This window comes from Athene cunicularia (genome assembly GCF_003259725.1).
Source record: "Athene cunicularia isolate RWA chromosome 1 unlocalized genomic scaffold, athCun1 chr1_part2, whole genome shotgun sequence".
Lineage (NCBI taxonomy): Eukaryota > Metazoa > Chordata > Aves > Strigiformes > Strigidae > Athene > Athene cunicularia.
This window is the reverse complement of record NW_020799092.1, coordinates 39,830,934-39,852,271: the sequence shown is the minus strand read 5'-3', so window position 1 is coordinate 39,852,271 and position 21,338 is coordinate 39,830,934. Positions and strand designations below refer to the sequence as shown.

At 35.7% G+C, this 21,338-nt stretch overlaps 1 protein-coding gene across 3 annotated transcripts in view; it reads left to right on the top strand.

Annotated features, from left to right (window-relative positions):
* The window catches only part of SYT1 (synaptotagmin 1), a 277,485-nt gene that overhangs the window by 76,672 nt on the left and 179,475 nt on the right, over positions 1 to 21,338 (top strand). The window contains exon 1 of one of the 3 annotated variants that reach the window (XM_026865078.1): positions 330 to 388. The exons of the other annotated variants lie outside the window; for them this stretch is intronic. The gene's annotated coding sequence lies outside the window, so the exon portion shown is untranslated. Of the gene's footprint in view, positions 1 to 329; positions 389 to 21,338 lie in introns of those variants that run through there. 3 annotated transcript variants of the gene reach the window in all.

The following is a 21,338-nucleotide window of genomic DNA, read 5'->3' as shown; positions in this document are numbered from 1 at the left end:
TCAGGGTTGGTATTTAGTCCAGCTCAAAGCAGGGTCTTCAGCAAATTCCATTGATTTTAGGCTGCCAGATATAACCAGAGTATTGAAAATTGCTTGCTTTAATAGTGTAAGCATTTTTTCTTTCATTTCATGAAAACAGTTTACCCTAGCTGATGTGTGATTGGAAATTTTCTACTACATCATTCAGATATTGCCTCCAGTACAAATCTTCAAATGTGCATTAAACTGAAAATTGAAAATAATTTGCCAAAAACCCCAACATCATCACAAATGCCCTATTTTGAGAATAGAAAAAATATATGGAGTTAATTATTTTTTTCCATCTGTAGGAACAAACGCTTAAACTGAGTGGTTTCTGGGTCTGGAAACTCCTTGTAGACTTGCCCTTTTAAGTGCATGGAAAACTTACGTAATGATTCACCCAAGAATACATTTTTTTAAATGTAATTGTTATATTTATTATAGTAAATAATGTGTCTGAACAGTAAGTTTGGAGTGACTTTTTTTTTTTTCTAATTTAATTTTAGCCATCAAATTTGCTATGATTCTAGAATATCTTTTAGGAAATACCTTAGAGAAATAAATCATAATTCTAGAAATACATTAGAGAGCAATGAACTTTTATCATTCAATTTCAGGTTTGCTTTAATAAGTCAGACCAAACAAAACTGGATAAAATAACCATCGGTGAATTAATTTTAGTACTTGTGTAATTTTAAAATGCACAGTTCTTCTCCATTATATCTGAATATTGTAAGGTTTTCTTGTCTCTGCCTGGATTGACCAAGCTTAAACTTCCCTTTTATATGTTGCTTTGAAATAAATGGCAAAAATACAAGGATCTAATTATGTGAAATACTCTCGTGGTAGTATTTAGTGTTTGCTGCTATTGAAATGCATATAATGTGTTGAAGGAGTGTAAAAATCAGACAGTAAGGACATGTAATTCTTTTTGGGAAGAAGTTAAAACACCTTATTTGTTCTTTCCATTCAGGGCTGACTTGGTTAGTGGACAGGCCACTGCAGTTGCATGCTTCAGGGTCTGAATATGGGCAGCTGGAGGACTTCTAAACTCCTTCTAAATGCTTCTAAACTCCTCTATTTCACATCTTCATTGCAGAACCTTCAGATTTCTCAAGATTTTTTATCCCTAAAAAGGGTGCATTAGAGGATTGACCTTCAATTGGTGTTAAGAGATCTGAGTGTGCATTTATGTATTTTGTAAAACACATTAGTATTTGTAAATCTTAAAAACAAAAAGATCACTGTAACTAAATAAGATTGGCTGGCTTATAAGGCCTTCACTTGTGTGAAGCTTATTGTTTGACTGATTCAGATGTGCTCAGACAAAACAGACTGGCTAGTGATCTCCTTTCAAATAATTATATTTATTTTCTCTAGTGATTAACAGATGATCCCATCACTCTTATTTTTGAGTTCCTAATCCTCTGCATGTGTTTTGGGATTGTGCTGGGTTTCAGCAAGTACCAAGGAAATATCTTTGGGACAGAAAATTGTTCTGAACTAACTGGATCTAGAAAGTTATGTTATAGAAGTAAATCTGGTTTGTAACTTGTCTTATAAGCAACACTGCATCCAGTAACAGTCTAAAAAGGGGAACCGGAATAGGCAACAGTAAGAATAAATTACAAGAGAAAGGGTTAAAGGCAGTCAGACCTTGTAGAGCTAATTCTGTTTGGTTTGGAAATCTTATATACTGTACCTCATACTTCTTGTGTGAGGATTAGACTTAGAATGGGGAAAAAAATGAGCAGCCTGAAGAAAAAATAGCCTGGCAGAATATTGAAATTTTACTGTATGGACAGTAGGTGGATTTGTAAAGAGACTAAGAGCAAGTTGACTCATAAAATCCTATATCAATTAATCATTTTAAAAAATACTTAAATCCCAAAACATGTATAAACACTAAATTGCAGCATCTTATAAAATTATTAATTTATAAACTTTTCTTAGGTTAAGCCTGGTTTAATATTTCAGTACATATATTTATTGCAGTATTACTCAGGTATCCCATTCACATTTAAGATAAATAATTAATTTTTTTCTTCAGACTTAAAAATCAAGTACTAATGGAGCTGTCCATACAGTTATAAAAAACACTAGATCCCAACTGATAAAAGATTTGGGGGGTACATATTAAAGAGTGAGACACTCTTGAATTGAATTGAACTATATGAAAATACTTTGATTTAAATTGTTCAGGATATTTTTTGGCACTTATTTTCTGATGATATTGCATACCATAAAATATTACTTAAAATAAAATGTAATTAAACAGTATAGAAGAGAGTGATGAAAGGAGTTTGAAATATTTCTGATTAAAAAAAAAAATCTAACATTCAATATGAAGCAAATGCAAAGTTGGCAAAAATTATTTCTGAATCAATCCATAGTCATTTTAAGCATGTAACGATAGTCACCATTATTACTTTTGTAAATTATATTCCATTTCACAATAAGAAGGTGGTAGAGGTCCAAGTCTGCAACTTTTAGTATTTCAAAAGAGAATTGCATTAGTTTAAGTCCAAAAATTGATTCGCCCAATGTATTTTCAGGGAGATCAGATGAAGGATCTTATATTAAAATTATAATTCTGAAGAGATCTGAGTTTATTGGAGCCAAGTAGAGCTGCTCCTTTGTCCTCCATCCCTCATTATTCAAGGGCAATAGTTGGATCATTCATGAGTTTCTACTATTAAATTTAAGCCAGATACTAGATATGGTGGAAAATGTGCTTTCTAATAAATTGCAGTAATTACAATACTGTGGCAGTCTTCCTGAAAATGATGTTGAGAATTTTCTGTGTATATCTTACACGTGGCAAAATCCATTTGGAATGGAGATCTGTCTGTATTTGTCCTTGTGATTTCCTTTTGGAGTTGCAGATGTGTGTGGTGCTGAACTCTCATTAAACATGATGGCCCCATATTTACTTGGAACCTCCACTACTAAAAGGTGGAAGCCACACACACTCAGTTTTTGAAGTTTGCACTTTGATGTGTTGATAACTAAAACACAGATCACCTGGTGGGAGAATTTGATTGCCTGTCAAGGCCAATCAGGAGTCACTGGCAGAGAAAACACTTATTCTAGAAAAGTACTGCTAGTGTAGACATGGTCAAGTAATCATAAAGACCCTCTGAGATGAAAACAGCCTCCATGCAGAGTACTGTAGTTGTTAGTAGCTTGCTTTAAAGGAATAGGGATGGGGAGAGTGCTTTTGCTATGATTCATCCACCATTCTGGGACTGCCTTACTCAAAGGCTTATTCTTACTCAGTTGAAGGCAGGGCAAAAAACGTGTTTTTAAATGTAGTTTGCTGAGAAGATAATGGTGATAATTGTAATAAATTATCAAAAGGAAGTAAACATCTGTCTTCATTGTGAGCAAAGCAGAAAGGTCATGGACAGCGTGAACATGGAAGGAAGTCACTGCTGGCAATTTTCTTCAATCAGCATTAAAGAACAAGGTCACCTTTAGTGGAGAACATTTGCATTTTGGATCTCCAACCAAGGCTCCAAGTCAAAAGCCTGGCGTTTTATACATTTATTACTCCAGGGTTGCTGGAATACCAAATTCTCTTCTTTGTTACTTATGAATAGGTGAGTTTTCTCCTAAATGAGAGGCATTTCTTTGTGATCTTTGTTCTTTACTGAAATTTAAAGTAAAAAGAGATTTAGGGTTCTTACAACAATGCTGTGCTTTCCTTTTGTACTAAGCCAGCATAAATGGCTTTCAGCAGAAATTCGGTAATTGGGTGGAATTTTAACTCCACTGCTGCTTAATGGAATTTGATTACTATTATGATAGTAAGCAAAGCACTCATTATAGATCAAGAGCCAACTTGTTCAAATACTATCAAAACTTGAAACAAAAAATGCAATCCCTATCTGAAGTAATTTGCTGCTGAAGTACACATGTTAGAGACAAGGCGCTGTATTAAGCCTTTAAGGAGGGTGTAGGGAGACCGTGAACTGATTCTTCTGTGATGGTTCCCATATCACAGGTAGCACTGTAAAAGTAAGGATGACTTCAGTTCTGCCAAGTTGCTGCCACACTTTGTAAAGTCGTGGGCAGATAAAATGGACATCGTAAGGATCAAGCCTGGCTTGCTGGCACTTTTGGCAGCCAGCACTACAGTGCTAATGTGGATTTGTAATGTCACGATCTGGACCCATACAAATAACGTATAACAGGATTTTGTTCCTTTGTTGCCAGTCTGTCTTAGGATCTATGTTATTTTATTGTTGGTTTAGGACATAATCAATCAAAGCTTAGTTACAGTTTCTTCTATAGGGCTGCTGCCCTGTGTGAAAGTTACAGCTATGTATGATTACTGAAATCTACCTTTTTTGTATTAAAAGAGGAGGAAGTATAAGAAAGCCACAGGATGCTATTGCCTTTAGCAATTATTTGTTTGAACTGTCCAGGTGGAAAATTGCCTAGAGATTTCATGGTCATTTTTGCAGATTATGGCAGTCTAAAGGTGGAGGTGTGAGGTGGAACATCTTACACTTTGTCACTGTTCCAATGCTTGTTTGCTGCTTAAGAGAGTTTCTTGGTGAGAAGACAGATGAAGTGGAAAAATCCATAATGTGTTCTCTATGACAATGTGAATTGTCATCAAAGGATGATGTGGTAGCTAACCATATTTTAGTGTATAGACACAATACTGCACATACTGTTAGAATATGAGAGAGGAATAATATGTTTATGCAGTGGATTCCAAGAACTTTTTTCCAGGTTAGTTATTTTTCTCTGGCTTCTGCATTAGTTTCAGAACTATTTGCATAATCTGGTTTTGTCTGGATTAATAAAAATTAAGATACAAGCATTAGCTTTAAATTACTTTTGTGGTAAAAGTAAAATCTGGCTTGTTCAGAGAGTAAATTACAAGAACCATATAAAGAAGGGAAACAGAGTTGGGAAAAACATAAATGGGGAGACAAACAACTTGGACCGGAAGAAAGATATCTCTTATGAAAAGTGAACGAGATGCTTTGCATTAATCTCAGTCTATTTTAACTTAAATCTTGTGTCAAAATTCAACCAGCTTTCCACCACTGTAATAAAATTTTAAAGTTGATTTCTGAGCCTGAGAAATATTTTTGGTTACATGGATAGAAAAACATTTGTGAAAAAAACATTATATAGACATTTAGAATAAGACTGTCCCTTATTACAATTCTGTTATGTAATTTAGTACATAACAACCTCAACTGATGACATCTGAAATAATCTCTCTATTATCTGCAGTACAATTTCACTATAAACAGTATTAATACAAACTTCTGCTGAGTGCCATAGCAATATACTTCATCTTTGCTCTTTAGGTTCAGCTCACAATGTGAAAATAGGTTGGGTTTTATTCTCTGTTATCTGTCAGCATGTGTGTCAATCAAGCAGGTGATGAACATACGCCTGTTAGGGTTATATTTAAGGTCATCAACTCATTTTATGTAGGCTTCTAAACAGATGGTTTCTCTTGGTCCCCAGAAACATTATCTGGATTTGAACCACTGATATGAGTGTGAAAGAATCTGTTTATGTTCACCAATGTCCTCAGCATAGCTTCCATCTATTAAAATTTTAAAGGCACAAATTTTATTCTGTATGAACAAAGCATATGAAGAATCACTGTACTGGATTAATAAGTAATTAGTGGAATTTCCTTCAATTAAAACTGAACACACAAGCCTGCAGCCTTGCATATTGAGTACCTTCTTTAAACCAAAGTAGGCTCCAATATAACTTGAGACAGAGCTGTGATATAAAATTTTCCAGTGTATATTAGTCTGATAAATTTTGAAGGTGATTTGCTTTTTAAGCTTTTCTCTTCCTGATGATTCTTTTTAAGCTTTTCTAGGTTCTGTTTTCCAATGGATTTTACTAACCTTCTCAGCTATTTGGCAAATAAGGAAACAGCATTACACTCAGAACAGAAATATGCTGCCTAAATTATTTCTGGAAATGCAAATAAAATATCAAATTAATCTCATAGTAAACTCATGCTGTGAGTGAGAAGCCTCTTCTTTCAATTATGAATACTCCCACCACCCAGTGACAGATTTAAGTTACACACTGTGGTCCACATTTTTTGTTTCCTGGTTGGTTTTTTTCCTTCTCTTTTCACTAGCAATGCAATACTTTTGAATCTTATTACTATTGTTTGATTTGCTGTACCTCTTAAAAGCCATAGTCAGGATTGACATGCATAGTTAGTCTATGTTGCTGGAAGCTGTGTAATATAAAGACACCAGAGCTAGATTTAAATTGAGTTATTGAGGGTACCTGGAGCAGTCTATCAAGAGAAGCATAGGTCTTAATCTGTAGTTGTTTATTCCCCTTAGCTTGATGCAGACATGCCATCAATACAAGACAATTCCTGTGAGACAACCTTAGAGTTTACTGTTATGTGCATTACACATACATGAATGCAAAAGGGTTTCTAAATTGTCTTTTATGTGCATTTATTTCATTGTACATTTATTGTAATATAGTACAGCATCTTGATCATTTATGTAAAATATATTCTATCTAAACATCAGCCCTGAATATTAGAAATTCTCAAGCATTCAAAGTAGCAGAGGTTACTGTTACTGCTGTTCTAATGGAAATCAAATCTTCTGGTGGAAAGTAGTTAGTAATGACCACAAAATCATTATGAAAGAGCACATATAATTGGAACTGTGGGAAGGAGAAATTCAGTTAACATGCATATTCCTAACATTAGCACTTATTTAGACAGCCTTTCTTTTTGAAAAGTGTTGGTAACATGTCGAAGTCAAAATGATGTCTGGGTATACAAACAAGGGATCAATACATGACTATATTCAGAATTAAATCTGCAGAGTGTTCTAGGTTGATTCTGGCAAACAAAGAGATGAAATTTCTCTGTTGATAGACTAATGTTTGGGAAGCACCAAAAAAAGCACCCGCATGTAGAGCATGTAGAACAAGTAGAAAAATTACAATTTAAAATTTTGTTTTGTTTGTTTGTTTCTTTACTGAAATATATGCTTTTGTGTTTAAAAATAAGTGTCCTCTGAATCCAGAATTTTGAAGTTTTTTGCTTTACTTAGCTAAATGAGATTTAAATACTGAAAATACCCCAACACATTTCTCCAGGTATTGTATTGAATTAGCTGTACTCTTTCATTAGGACTTCAGTTAACATAGGAGAGCAAGACAGAAGTGGTTCTCAGTCACAGGTAAATGAAGAGGATATTATTTCTTACCAAATGCAGAGGTACTTGAAATGGTCATTGTTTGCCGAAACTAACCATCTGTGGTTTGTTATAAACCTCTCGATATTTGGGGTGATAATGTTTTTAAAGCCTCACCTCCTGGAATTAAACTGTTTACATAAGAATCACTTCTCTCTTTAAGGTCATTCTCTAGTTCTTTCCAGAGTAAACAGGAAACAAAACTTAGTCTTTTGGGGTTTTTTTTGGTGTTTTTTTTTCTTTTCTTTTTCCCCCTTTTTTTCTTTCTTTTTTTTTTTTTTTTTTACAGCTCAAAATCTTTATGTGTAGAAAGTGATCACATAGTTAACCTTTTTAAAAAAAAAAAAAAAAAGTTTCAGAGTTTCAGTATGCCAGTCTCATGATTTTGGGATTCATTAAAGGTAAATTCTGAATACATGGGGATAACAGTACAGCGTAGTTTTTTCTTTTCTTTGTGAGTACTTGAGCATTCATGGTCTAAGTAGAAATCAGGAGAGCATTCAAAGTACTTGCTAAAGCATATCCTCATGAGAAGCTTCAGCAGTGAAAGGGTTTCCTACTGTGTGTTGTGTTTTAATAGTTAAGCAGGCAGCTCAAGGCAGTTGTAACCATGATGTGTATTCATCATAGTAGTGCTTCTTGCCATGGAGTAACAGTCAGATACAATAGTATCATAGTGAGTGAGGCATTTCTACTTCTGGGGGATATTTATCTATAAGGAAGAATTCAGCACCTGAACCATTTTTTGGTTTGCTTGGATGTTGACTTAGTGAATTGAGAAACTGTTATCGGTGCTAAGATGAAAATATCCAGATCTAAGTAAATGTGTGGTGATAGGATGTGAAGCTATCACTGGGAAGCTTTTCCACACTACACTACCAAAAGCTGTGGTTGACTGATGATACATCACCCTTTACAGCTATGAGGGATCTCTTTACTTTTCTTGTCACAAACTAAAACTGTAAACTTTTTCTTTAGGTAAAGCCCTGGTTTCTGACCAGAAAGGAAGTTTTTATTTAAAATCCTGAAACAAAGTCAGAATGATCATTCTCTTCTTACTTTTCCTTTTTTCATTTGGTCAGAATGCAGAAAGATATGTAAATGAAAACTTAACAAGATCAGCAGTCTTAAAAATGTTCAGGGCTATCATTGTTCAGTTTGGGTTGAGTGGAAAACAGGGTTTTACTCCAAAGTAGAACTCACTGTGCCTAGAGAAGCAACAAGCTAGCACTTCATGATGGTTCACAGTTGTGGGCTTTACAACAGACATTTTTCTGTACTTCATAAACATATATGATTTAGTCACCCATAGTTTCTTTCACAGTCAGTGGAAAGAAGTAGGCATGTCGATGGCACGTCTGCTTTTAATATCTTATTTAAGAAGAGAAAACTATGCCCTATAACTCAACAGGTTGGTCCAATATAGTCAATACCAACACTGTGGTCTATTGACTGCAAAGATCCGCTCAGATGACTTGGTCAGATGAAAATGCCTGAGAGAAAGATAGGGATTTGTAGATTGAATTAATCACCCTCTCTGAGATGTATTCCTTATTTACATTGAGATGAGTTGTGCTCTAGGCACTATCAAATATATTGATTAGGCTTCTATTAGTCACAGTGGTGACCAGTTGTATATGTCTATATGGTAGGCATCTAAAATTAAGAAAAATGAGTTGTTGACTCTCCTATTATATACCTGAGTCCTTTTGACCTCTGAAAATATCCATTTATTTACTGTAAGGCTTTGTAAGAATAGTTTTTTACTTATTTGTCGTCATTCATTACAAAATTCTGTGGCTGTTGTAGCCACTGAGAGTTTAGAATTTGAGATATAGTTCTTGTGTTTATGTATATTGCTGTAAGTCTGTAGTCCTAACTCACTTCTAGCCAAGTTTACTTTGTCCTTGTCTTGATGGTGCTTCAGTAACATATGCTGTCATACTGTGTCCAACACTGATTTGGTTCTACCACAGCAGAAGTGGATATACTTTGGAAATGGGCAAGGAAGATTATATTGGAAATAGATCATTCTGTTCCTTAGCATACTCAGAGCATACCTCTTCATCTTCAGCAATGATGAGAAAAAGTTATTTTTCTTTCTTTTGTTCCAAACCGTAAAACATTGATTCTTTTTAGTTACCCCCAGAAAACATGTCTCTTATGGTGATCACCTCCTTTCTTTCCTCCACATCTGGGTCTACTTTTCTCATTACCTTTTTTTTTTTTTTCCCAAAAGAATTCTACAGTTTAAGGTCTTGGGCCACAGATGTTCAACTCTTATTTTTGACACACCAGGCAACTTCGGCCTTATAGGCTAGACCCAGCTGTCCAGTTCTTGCTGTGAGTTAACCTAAGGTTCACATCAGTGAGAAACAATTTTTGTCTCAGAATGGAAGGAAGCAGTAGCTGCTGCTGCCTTAGTTAACTTGGAATGTAAATGATGACATGTTAAGTTGCTAATGCCTTTTGAGTGTCAGTCTAGCTGGCATCGCTTGTCAGAGTTGTAAATGAAAGTATATCCTGCTGCCTCTTGAGTAATACAAGTAACTGAGCTCGCCTCCAAGCTGAACATTATTGGTTGTCTTTGTTTTAAACTTCCCTACATGTCACTCACTACTGTTAAGCATACTTGAGTCTTCAGGATACTACAAGAAGCAGGTACTGCTTGTGTCAATAATTGCATAGTACTGACAATTGTATTTGAGGGTGTCTTTAAGCTATATATCTTGTTAAGAAATACATTATGTTTGGTGATCTAGTTCATTCCCATGAACTAGACATGGACTAGACTTGAGAGTCTTTTCATTAATGAGTTTTCTGGGCTGTACAGAATAGCTATTAAGATGAAAAAACTGTGACTTAGTGAGGTTAAATTAGATTTGTTACTACTCACAACTGAACTCCCTTATGGTAGCTGGAGTGAGCTTCTAAAGCAGATGAAAAAAATAGAGCATGAGGCACACAGCAATTTTTCATTGTTATTACAAGTGACGTATCTAAACTGGCAGTGTGCAGGCATAGGAAGGGCATATGAATTAGACCAAAAGAATTTATTTAGACATTTTCAAAAGCATCAGCAGAAGTAAGAAAAGGAATGAACTTCAATGGGATGTGTGAATGAACATCATCATCTTTGCCTAGCTATCTTTCAATGCCAAAAGGAAAAAAAAAAAAAAAAAAAAAGAAAAAAAAAAAAAAAAAAAAAAAAAAAAAAAAAGGTACTGGAGAGAAAAGTAGTTTTGGACCTTTGTTCTGCAGTAAGTCAAAAACCAAATATGATGTTCAAGGAAAATCTGTACTAACTTGCCTTAGTTCCCTATATCGTGTGCATATTACAGTCATTTTTCATTTTGAAGAGAATGAGATTACTAATGACCAATTCAAGGAAAACATTTTTCATAGTGGGCTGGATCTTTCTGTTCCAGGGGTAGTACTAAAAAACTGTGAATTTGCTGCCACCTTAAGTTTCAGTAATATTGGATCAGAAGTTTGTTGGGTGCTAAAAACTACTACTTTCTGCCACTGCAAGACAGACTCACAACACCTGTTGGGATAAGGCTTGGGCATCACTGTAGAGGACTACTGGCAAAACTGGGCAATGGCTAATTTAGGTACTCTTAGTGCTGTTCCACTCTTTCCTTAAACTACCTAATTTTAACTGAAATGAAGCTTCTGTAGCACAAACACCTCTACAGTACTTGATACAAATGCATGATTTGAACCCACATAGGTTTGTACAATCTATAAAATGTTTTTTTGTAGATTAAATGAAGAAAAATATTTTTCCTCACCTTGTTGCTTACTTCTTTTAGGTCAGGCACATGGTTTTCTTGTCCTGAACAGTAGTCACATTTTTACAGACCCTTCTGTTCTAATTGTCTGTTCTCTGTCCTGCAAGCAGTTACAAAGGAATCTTATCATACATAGTTATGTGTTTACCAGAGCATATTCTTGGTGTGTATGGAGGAAGCAGGTTAGCCCACTGCTAGTTTATGAAAAGATTTTACTTTTCAGTACATCAGACCTAGACAAGCAAGAAATTACATATAAAAAGTAGGAAAGTGCCCCCATTGCAAATGTGGAATTAGAAATAGTTTATCACAGGCATGAAGCCATTGTCTTAATTTCTTCAATATTGTATTTTTTTCCTTTTCTCAAATGCAAATATTTTTCCAAACAAAAGGGGAAATACCAGTCTTTATTAGGTTACTGTCATGGTAGTACTTGAAAATTGTAGTGTTTGGATTGTAACTACTCCTGGTAAAGGACGGTGTGATAAATTTGTCACAGGTAAAACATGAAAGTTTCACCGTAATAGTAGTAGGGTGAGAAATATGAGACCTTGCCTCAGGTAGCCCACCCCCACAGTGTCACAGGGCAGCTTCAGCTGCTGGCTATCACTGCCACTGCCTCACAGGGCATCCGTGGACCTGGCACACAGACATCGATTTACAGCTTTTGATCACCTTCAGTGCCTTTCACCCACGCACTGTACACACGATGTTGTCATGGTGTACTGTGGTGGTGAGACTGTGCCAGTGACAGATGAGCTCTTGCTTAATTGGAATATTTGTTTTATTAACTAATATTAATAAGACAATGATTTCTAAAAGTAGCAAAATAATAATTCTGAAAGAAGCTCTACCTAAACAAAGATTACAAGTAATAACACTTATAAGAGACACAAACACGTGCCCCTAACTCACTCACAGCCTGCTAGAGTTGCACAATACCTATAGCCCACATCCCAGCTGCACCAGGGAAGCCATGGACCATGCACCTATCTCAGCAGGTGTGGCTTCATGCTTCCTCCTGTGAGGCCATGTCTCCACACAGCTGTCATGCCTACAGGAGGCTGTTGCTTTGGGGTGTCTTCAGATGGTCTTCCTCAAATACTTCACAGTCCCATGAACATACCATTTACTGTGATATATTTATATTACCAGCCTCCCAGCCTAAGCGTGTCATGGTTTACTGAATCAAATATTTGATCATTATCCCTTTCATCTCCTGCTGCCAGTTTCTTCCTCATGTTAATGCTGAGTAGTGAGCTTCAGGCAGAGTTCATTTCTTCCTGATACTCTCTAGTCTCTGCTACCATCAGTCTTGGGGCAAACGTGAGTTACTTCCTCCTGCCAGCTGCACACCAGGTCAGACTTAGTTCTCCCTTACAGCTCAGCGCTGCTAAGGTGAGTGCACTTGCCTCTGTGCAGACCCCTCCACACAGAGCTCTGGATGAACTTGTCAGGGGGTGCCCATGCCCCAGGCTGTAGGGGGATTCTGGGAGTGGAGCTTTGGGAGTGAAGTAAGGGACGTATTTATTGAACATACAGTCTTACTGCTTTTGCCAGAAGGATGGGAAGTTGAGAAGATGGATGATACAGTTCAAAAGTGGGTTTGTTGCCACTTTACAGTCTAATGACAGTGGAAGAGGTCTCAGCAATTAACCTTACTCAGAGAATTCCAATCCGTCAGTCAGTTTTTAGCCTTAACCTTATATCTCAGGTACTTAGAAGACATTGTAGCCTCAAAGAAGAATTAGCCATAGTTTCTGTGAAGTTCTGCAACTTGAAATCAGCATGGTGGTTAGGTCTTGTACTGACTTTGTCTATTAATACAACTTATTTAAAAAAGTAATCCAACAATCCCTTTAGTTCCAAATTAGTAGCACCAAATTATAGTCCTCATGTTCTCATCTGCTGTTTCATCAAGACAAATGTAAAACAGCCTGATAAGATTAAATATCACGCTACTAAGGGCCTACTGCTTCCTAAGAAGAATGGAATAAAAAAAAATTGGCAGTTGCATCAGTTTTGCTGGAGCAAAGAACTTTCAAACTTGCACTGAAATGCATTATAAGCAGCTTTTTTACCTGTCAAATACTTAGAGCATAGTGGCAGTTTGGCTGTTGATTTACAAAATATTTTTACCCAGTTTATTTTAAAATAGGACCATAATTCTTTTCCTGTTGAGTGGCACAAAAGCAATATTACATGATGTGAGCAATTAAAAATAATTGCAGAGGCTTGAAAGCTAAATGCTAACATGTAAGGCCAAACTCTAAAGTTTTTGCTTCACCTTCCTTGCACAAAATTCCTACTTGTTTCACTGCAGTTTTCACCTTGCACTTCTGATTTGAAGTGCACACAGGACCAGATTAATAAAACAGATAATTGTACTTTGTCTGCCAGATCTGCATCTTTCATTCCACGTGGTTATCAGTGCCCAAGATTAGTTTTATGTGTAAAATATCCAAGTGTGAGCATACAGTGTTGATGTGTGACTCTGTATTTTGAATTCTCAATTTACCTTGCCCAGATACAGTGTCAACTCAAAAATTCTTGCCCAATATGGTTCTTTTATGAGCAGTATTAATTACTTATATATATTTCCGATAGATGTGAAACTTACTTTATCAGTGCAATATGTTCTGTCCCTTCTCCAACAGCATCACTTTCTAGGACATTTCTACATCTTTGCCATGTTCTTGCAACATATTTCCAGACATTTTGTTTCCATAGGTTAGTTTCAGTTGCACCTCACCACACTCTAGAGCTCGCTGACAAGAGAACATGGATGGGATCAGATAGCAGTGTTAGCTTGACATATTTTAATATATGAAGCGTGAATGTGAAAACTGTAGTCAGCAGTGCCAGTCAAATGGATTAATACTGTTGCTGAAACCAGAAAAAAAATTACTAGGATAGGGTAAAGTGATCATTTGCAGTAATTTTTTTAAAAGCATTGTGCTCTCATCTTAATGATGTGAGAACTAAGGACTGGGATTCATGTTGTCCAGTTGTAGATACCTATAAGCTGGTGGTGTAAGTTTACAGTACAGAGCTCAGCTGGTTTTGCAGACAGTGGAAGGGCAATTTTATTTCAACCCCTGTTAGAGGATAGGATGACTCATCTTCTAAGGGAGCTGTTTCTTGCCATTGACTATGAAGGAACATAGTGTCTGTCAATTAAATTAGGGCAGATGAACTTGCCATGCAGCTTGATGTGTCCACATCCTGGAAATATAAATCATCTCTGAAACTCAAAATACTTAAGGGAAGTGCACAATTAGGTCACAGAATTCCAAACACCAAATGTGTTGGTGGAGTTGTATGTGCATTGGTATTGAATCAAAACTTTAGGTTAATATTTATAGTTAAAAGATTTTATTTTTTATCGTTATCTGGTTTTGCCCCATAAACAGTGAATGGTTTTAGTATCAGGAGGAAAGAAAGGTAAGATACTTCTAATTGGTTAAGCAGAAGGTTCAATGAATGGGTCAGACATACTTTTGTCCCATAGATGTATGGTATTCTGAAAAAATATGTGGGAAAATATCTAAGAAGTGCAAAATTATTTTGCTTGAAGCTGACATATGATGCCCGCATCTAGTATGAACATTAACTACTTTTTTGCCAAAGCAAGTGGAAGCATTACTTTCAGAAAATAAATCTTAGCAAAAATTCTTAAAAATTTGATCAGGTGTTTGGCAAAGTTTAATATTTAGATCATAGTGATCAATTTCCTAAAAACTGGTGTCCAGTAATTTCTGAAAATCATATGCATTTAATGTGGTTTTTAATGGAAATTTCAAATAAACACAATTAGAATTACCTTAAAAAATGTTACTGTAGTGATTTTGGTATCAGCAAGACTCCACAGTATGTGCAACATGAACTTAATCTTGTTTTTCATGGGAAGTGATTGTACTGTATACTGCAAAGCTGTGAGCCTGAGGGGATAGCTTTATATTTATATTAGATCAATATCATAATTAGAGAAAAAGCCTTCTACAATCTGATGTATCTTAAATTAATCTTTCAAAATATTTTGTGGGCAGTCAGGGTTCACAAATCATTTGATTTCTCGACCATTTCTTCTCTGTGGAATTTTGATAAGGGAAGTTCATTAAATAATAAATAAAAGCCTATTAGGGATTGTGTATGATGTGTGATAGCAGGAATAAAGACAAAGCCAATGTTGCTAGCACTTTATTTATAAAATCAATCATACTTATAATTTGATTTTTTTCTCGTGCCTTCTCAGAATCATTTTATAGTCTCTTTAATTTTACTTGCTTTTCTCCCTTTGTTTTATTATCACTGGACATTTTTCTCCTGCCCCCTTTCTGCCTTCTCTTTTCAATTTACTAAACAGATTATAAGTCCAGTTAGAATCAAGGTGAACTTTTGAACTTAGTGTTCTTCAGCTGAGTAGAAAATGGGCATAATAGGGAATCTCATTTTTGACAATGATTTCATGAGAGTAATTGAATAGCATCTGGAGATCCCGAAGTGCTTTGTATTCGTGATACAGTATTATTATTGTTCAACAAATAATAGGAAAAGTGGAACAGATAAATTTAGTCATGCTTTTACCTTTGAAGTAGGGTTCTGAGCCCTTTAGGCACTCAAATTCTAGGTCGAGGTTTACTGAGGTAACTACTCGGATCTCCCTCTGAACCTGCTGAGAACTGTGGGAACTCAGTATGCCTAAAAATCAGGAAAAAAAGATGAGGAGAGAATAAGCATGCATTTATGGAATGAACAGATGAACTCAATACATTGGAATTCTTCATCTTCCTGACGTACATTTGTCTTGCCAGCTAACTTTTTCATGGTACCATATCCTCAGATGCTTAACTATGACATTAGAATGATATTTTAGACACTTATCTTTGAAGGTCTTCACCCAAGTAGTTTTCCTCCAGTCCCAGACACCTCAGGCACACAGGAACTTTGCATCTCTTTCTTTAAAGCCATAATGTACAAAGCATCTTGTAGAGTTTGATGGGTGCAGGAAAGAATATGGCTTATAGCTGAGCCATAAACATTTCACTTTACAAGAAAGAGAGCTGTCTGAGTTAATTAAGAAATTAGATAATGCTGTTATCTAGTATTGGAGCTGTGGTGATGCAGTGGATTTGGGGTCCTATAAAAACTAGAAGCTATGCCTCTGTCTGTTCAGTTCCAGTTCTGTTGGGATCATTCAGAGATTATTGTGTTTTCAGTTGGGCCAGAAATGGACACAATTTTAGTATTATTTTGTTTTGTATTGCCACATAAGGTACAGTGTGATTTTACAGTGCAAAGTATTTATAGCAACAATAATGATGTCTCTCACTTTATGTTCAGAGCACTCAGCCAGTTGCAACACACCAGTTCCTATAAATCTTCCATTTATTACGTCATAACTTACAAAATACATTTGTGTTCTTTCCAGAGTTCGTGGTTGGTGCTTTCCTTGTCTCTAGCTAACATCTAATAGAAAGCAATAACTTTTATTCCCAGATAATGAGAGGAAACAACCCCCTCTTTCAAGCAATAATTTGGTTTTGAAGATATCAATGATTAGATAATACTTTTTAAAACACGAGATGCTAAACAGGGAGCTTGACCTATGTTCAGTCCTCTGTCATGAGGCTGTCACAAAAAGGACTTTCTTCTTAAAGAGTAGTATTGCAGATGCTATTAAATATTCTTTGTAAATACATCAAAATTTGCATGTTGTGTTGTTGAATTCACCAGGACATTTGCCATTGACTTCAGCAGGTTCAGTATTCCTAGAATAGTGTATGTTTGGTGTAAAGAATACACATAGATTCCTTCTGTGTGGCACGTGCAGCAAAATTTAAGAAATATATTTGATTTTCCGCACCAGTATCTTATCCTCCTTTGCTTACTATTTTTTTTAATGTGCTTCCTTATGCTTCCAATACCTAGCAATGAAATTTAGCTCAAAGACGTGTTTTAAGATTTAATCTACGTACAAAGATAATCCTAAGAAAAAGTCAAGCGTGACTTGAAAATATATAACCTGCTGGTCTGTTTCAGAATGAAAACAAATTTCAGCAGATTAAAAAACAGATTCAGAGTGCGTATGTTGAATATTGGTGAATTTCTTGTTGCATGCTCAAGTCTCAGTATAACCTAAGAGAAATTAGGGTAATTATTCAGAGGAAATATATCCACAAGTAGTGATAAAAACTTTTTGTTGCTGTTAGTAAAAACCAAAACTAGTGGAAAATTAAAATATACTTTTTTTTTTTTTTTTTTTTTTTCTGGACAATACGGAACAACATTGTATAGATTCAGCACTTTCATTCTAGCTGCAGAGCTACATCTCACATCCAAGTTTCTACTACAGTATGGTCTTCAGTGTCCTCCCAGCATGTACTCGCAGCTGAGTGTTCACATGAGTCATTTACTGAGATCTACACTCCTGCCCACCTCTTTAAGTGGTGTCTTACCCTTCTGTTCCAATTCTCCAGCAGTTCTTACCATAGTCTTACCATAGTCACTGTGGCCCATCGTACTGTTGGCCCACCTCTGTCCTTGTTTCATGCCGTAGAACTCAGACTCACGTATTCTCTCAGTGCATTCCTATGGATACATTAGCTAATTGCCTTTTGAATTTGAAAATTCAAGTGTAAGGATTTGGGTTTAAGAAAATGCAATGGACCATAACTTCAAAGTTTTAATTCTTTCATTTAAAAAAACTGTTCGGGCTTTCTTTACTTGTTTCATTCACATAGTACATTGGAAAGGAATGAAAGGACACAATTTACTTAAAGACCTTGTAAGATGCAGTTAATTTTTATGAATTTCTGTTCTTTCCTATGCAAAAAGAAAAATAAGTTTTGAATATTTTAATCCAATTCAGTAATATAATATTAAATCTAACTAAAATATAGAAGTAGCAAGCTGTCACCTTTATCTCCTGGTGGGAATACTTTTTTTATTTATTCCCACATGGTATTCTTAGTCAATATAAAATACTTTCCCATCTGGCCTGGTTTGGTTTCAACTGCTGCTAGCTGTGTCACCCTCTGAGAATGTTTGTGTTTGGGAACATCTTTCTGTAGAATATCCCTTCAAAGGAAGAGTGTGTCACTCAAAGCCAAGTTCATGCAGGTGCACCCAGAAAAAGGTGTTTACTGACATGTCTGCCTCATCGCTCACCATTGACACTCACATTGTGAGATTAAAAGGTTAGCAGCTTAAAGCTCAAAAATAGCGCATCATCAGATGAATAGACTGGGAATTGGAACAGTTCTCTAAATCTTTATATTCTTGTTGTTGCTGGTGATTATATTAGCAAGTTTGCTTTTGTCAGTAGTCTGTTACTAGGTAATAACAGAGGGGACAAAATTTAAAGGCAGGCAGCATTATGTCTTAAAGTTGCCAGAGTTGAAAGTAGTAAAGAAATTGTTAATTCAAGCAGTTGAAAACTTTGGATTAAAACAGAATAGTATCATGCAGAAGGTTAGAAAATAATGTCGGTGAACATGACTAAGGTTATATGTAGAGTTTGCATGTGCTCTATGCTTCATTTCCAAGGAATACTGAGATAGGGTGCTTGAAAATATCTGTGGCAGAATAATGCTCTGTTCTTAAAAATATAACTTTGCACCTGCATGCATGGGTCTAATTCTGCAACCTAGTCTCTTCTGCTGATACTCTCAGTGAAAATTGAGGGATTTCAGGATCCATGAAAAAGATTTTTGATCATCTTGGAGTCAGCCTATTACAGCTAATTTTTCTGTGGAATCATTCCACCATTTTTAATAAATTCTTTACCATTTGTATAAAAAAAATAAATGCGTGGTTGACAAACTTGCCATTCTTGCTGCACATTCTGGACCCAATATTAGTTCAAAGATCTGCCTATTAAACATCCGTACCACTTGTGAATGTCACCAATTCCATACAGAGGTAGTTATTTCCATGGTATCACATCTCCATTATAAAAGCTTTACTCTGACTGTTGGTGCATTTTGAATTTACAGACAGGAAAGACATATGGACTGTTATTTAAAGAGTTCTCTTTTTTAACGCATTCTCTCCAGCTGTGCATTGCCAGGAGTTTTTTGAGTTTTGAAGTGCTTTCTATGCTTCTGGGACCCCTTTACATACCATTTCTCAATGTTAAAGTTTCAGCATGAGATATTATTTTGAACCTTCTATGAAATTCACTTACTTGGCTGTAACTGTGAAATAAATTTACTGCTATTCTCCTAGGTAGAATCTCAAAGTATTTGCTCTTTGTGCTTTTGTAGATAATTAGGCAGGAGTTTAGCTCTTGGGAAAAGAAGAGTGTACTATCTTGCAAACATAAAGAATGAGCATGGGACTGCCTGGACTTGAGAATTCTTGAGGAAGAGCTTCTCGGATACCGATTATTGTCATGATGAGTCTTGTCATTAGAGTCTTTATTCTCCCTTCATTAGAGTCTTTGTTCTTCCTTAGAAATACCTCTAATTGTGATTTTCTCTGGTTAATCCCTGCCACTTGCATGTTGCCACATACACAAGTATGTTTACAGTTTACCAAATCTGATCTACTTCAGTCCTGTTTCTGAAGGATACTAAGCAATAATAATTCATCCAGCTGAACTGGTAGAACTGATGGCTGTGATTGAATGAATAAAGAGTCTGTGGCAGGCAGAGGAGCTTAGTCCTGTTTCTGAAGGATAATAAGCAATAATAATTCAGCCAGCTGAACTGATAGAACTAATGGCTCTGATTGAATGAATAAAGAGTGTATGGCAGACAAAAGGGACCTAAAGCCAGGAGTGTTCATAAATATTTTTGTTCCGTATGTGTGCATAAACTGGTTGTCATACTCATACCGTATTGTGATTATGAAATTCTTTCTACTCCAGCAGTCACTAAGGGTAATGCTGGAAATCTTAAATCAGTACAATGGGGTAAATTATAGCTAAATATTTTTAAAGGGTTGGCAGAAGAACTCTGTGGATTTTTAATATTGATTTTCATTGTTGCTTGGAGCACTGGGGATGTTCCAGAAGTCTGTAGGAGTTAAGGTCATGCTAAATTCCTTTTCAAATGGATGAGATAACCTAAGTAATTATAAGCCTGTCAGTCTGACATCAATCTCAGGCAAAATAATAGAAATGCAGGTGTGGGACTTGAATGGTAAAGGATCTAACTCTACTGAGGCAAACAATATGTTTTATAAGCACAACTGTTAAAATATAAGAATGACGACTCAAGTTACAGAACAGGGGCTGCTAACCAGGAATAGCATTTAGGTGCTGCAATACATAATAATAGTAATAATAGATAGAGTTTAAGTTTTTCATCTGAGTTTAAGTTTTTCATCTAGCAATATATTGTCTTAAGGGGGTTTTATTCAATTCACTTAGCAAACAATACCATTAAGGGAAGACTTGATATTAGTCTGTAATTACATACATGGAGAACAGAAAACTGTAAACAGAAGGCTTAAAACCTAGCAGACAAAGATGTAAACAGATTAGCAATTAAAAGTAGATGAGTTTATACCATAAATAAAGAACCATGGTGACACCTCTGAAAATAGTGACCGTGAATTCTTTAAGATGGGTAGATTATAAATTGAAGTTGTGATTTTCTAAGAGTATCTGCTACAAATAAGAGTCTCTTCTGAGAATTCCCAAGCCCTTTGTAATACTGCAGGTCAGACTGCATGATAACAGTAGTCCCTTCTGGCTTTCTAATCTGCCTCTCTGTGTCAGCAAAGCAGGTATGGCTTTGAGTTGTGCTGACACTAATGCATGGCTGTAATCGGGTCTCAGAGCACATGGTGTTGTGCTAGAATAGGCCTCTGTACATACCTACTGACCCATGGGGTGATACCCTTCAACTGGCTCTTGATCATGAGAATAATACTGAAAAAATCGTACTGTTTTAACACTGACAGTAAAGACAGTATTTTAATTTCAGCAGTTTACTTTCAGAGCCAAGAAGAAGAAATCCAAATATATGTAATGATGTGGAGAAGGTCTGCTTATTCATGAAGAAGGTTTTTCAAATATCAGTACCACCTTGCAGAGGGCTTGTTCCGTTTAGCATGAGTTCTTATTGATCACGGTATAATATTAAAGTCAAAAGTGTTACAAAGACTAAAACTCTTACTTCTCTCACAGAAATATTTTAGATTATCATAACAAGCGTAAGATATTTTAGCTGAAATAAATGTTAATGTTTTTTAGTTTTAGCCTGGTATAATAATGCTTTTTCTTTACAAAGGAGTTTTAAGTAGTACCATTGCAGATGTCTGCATAGATCTCTGAAAATACATGCAT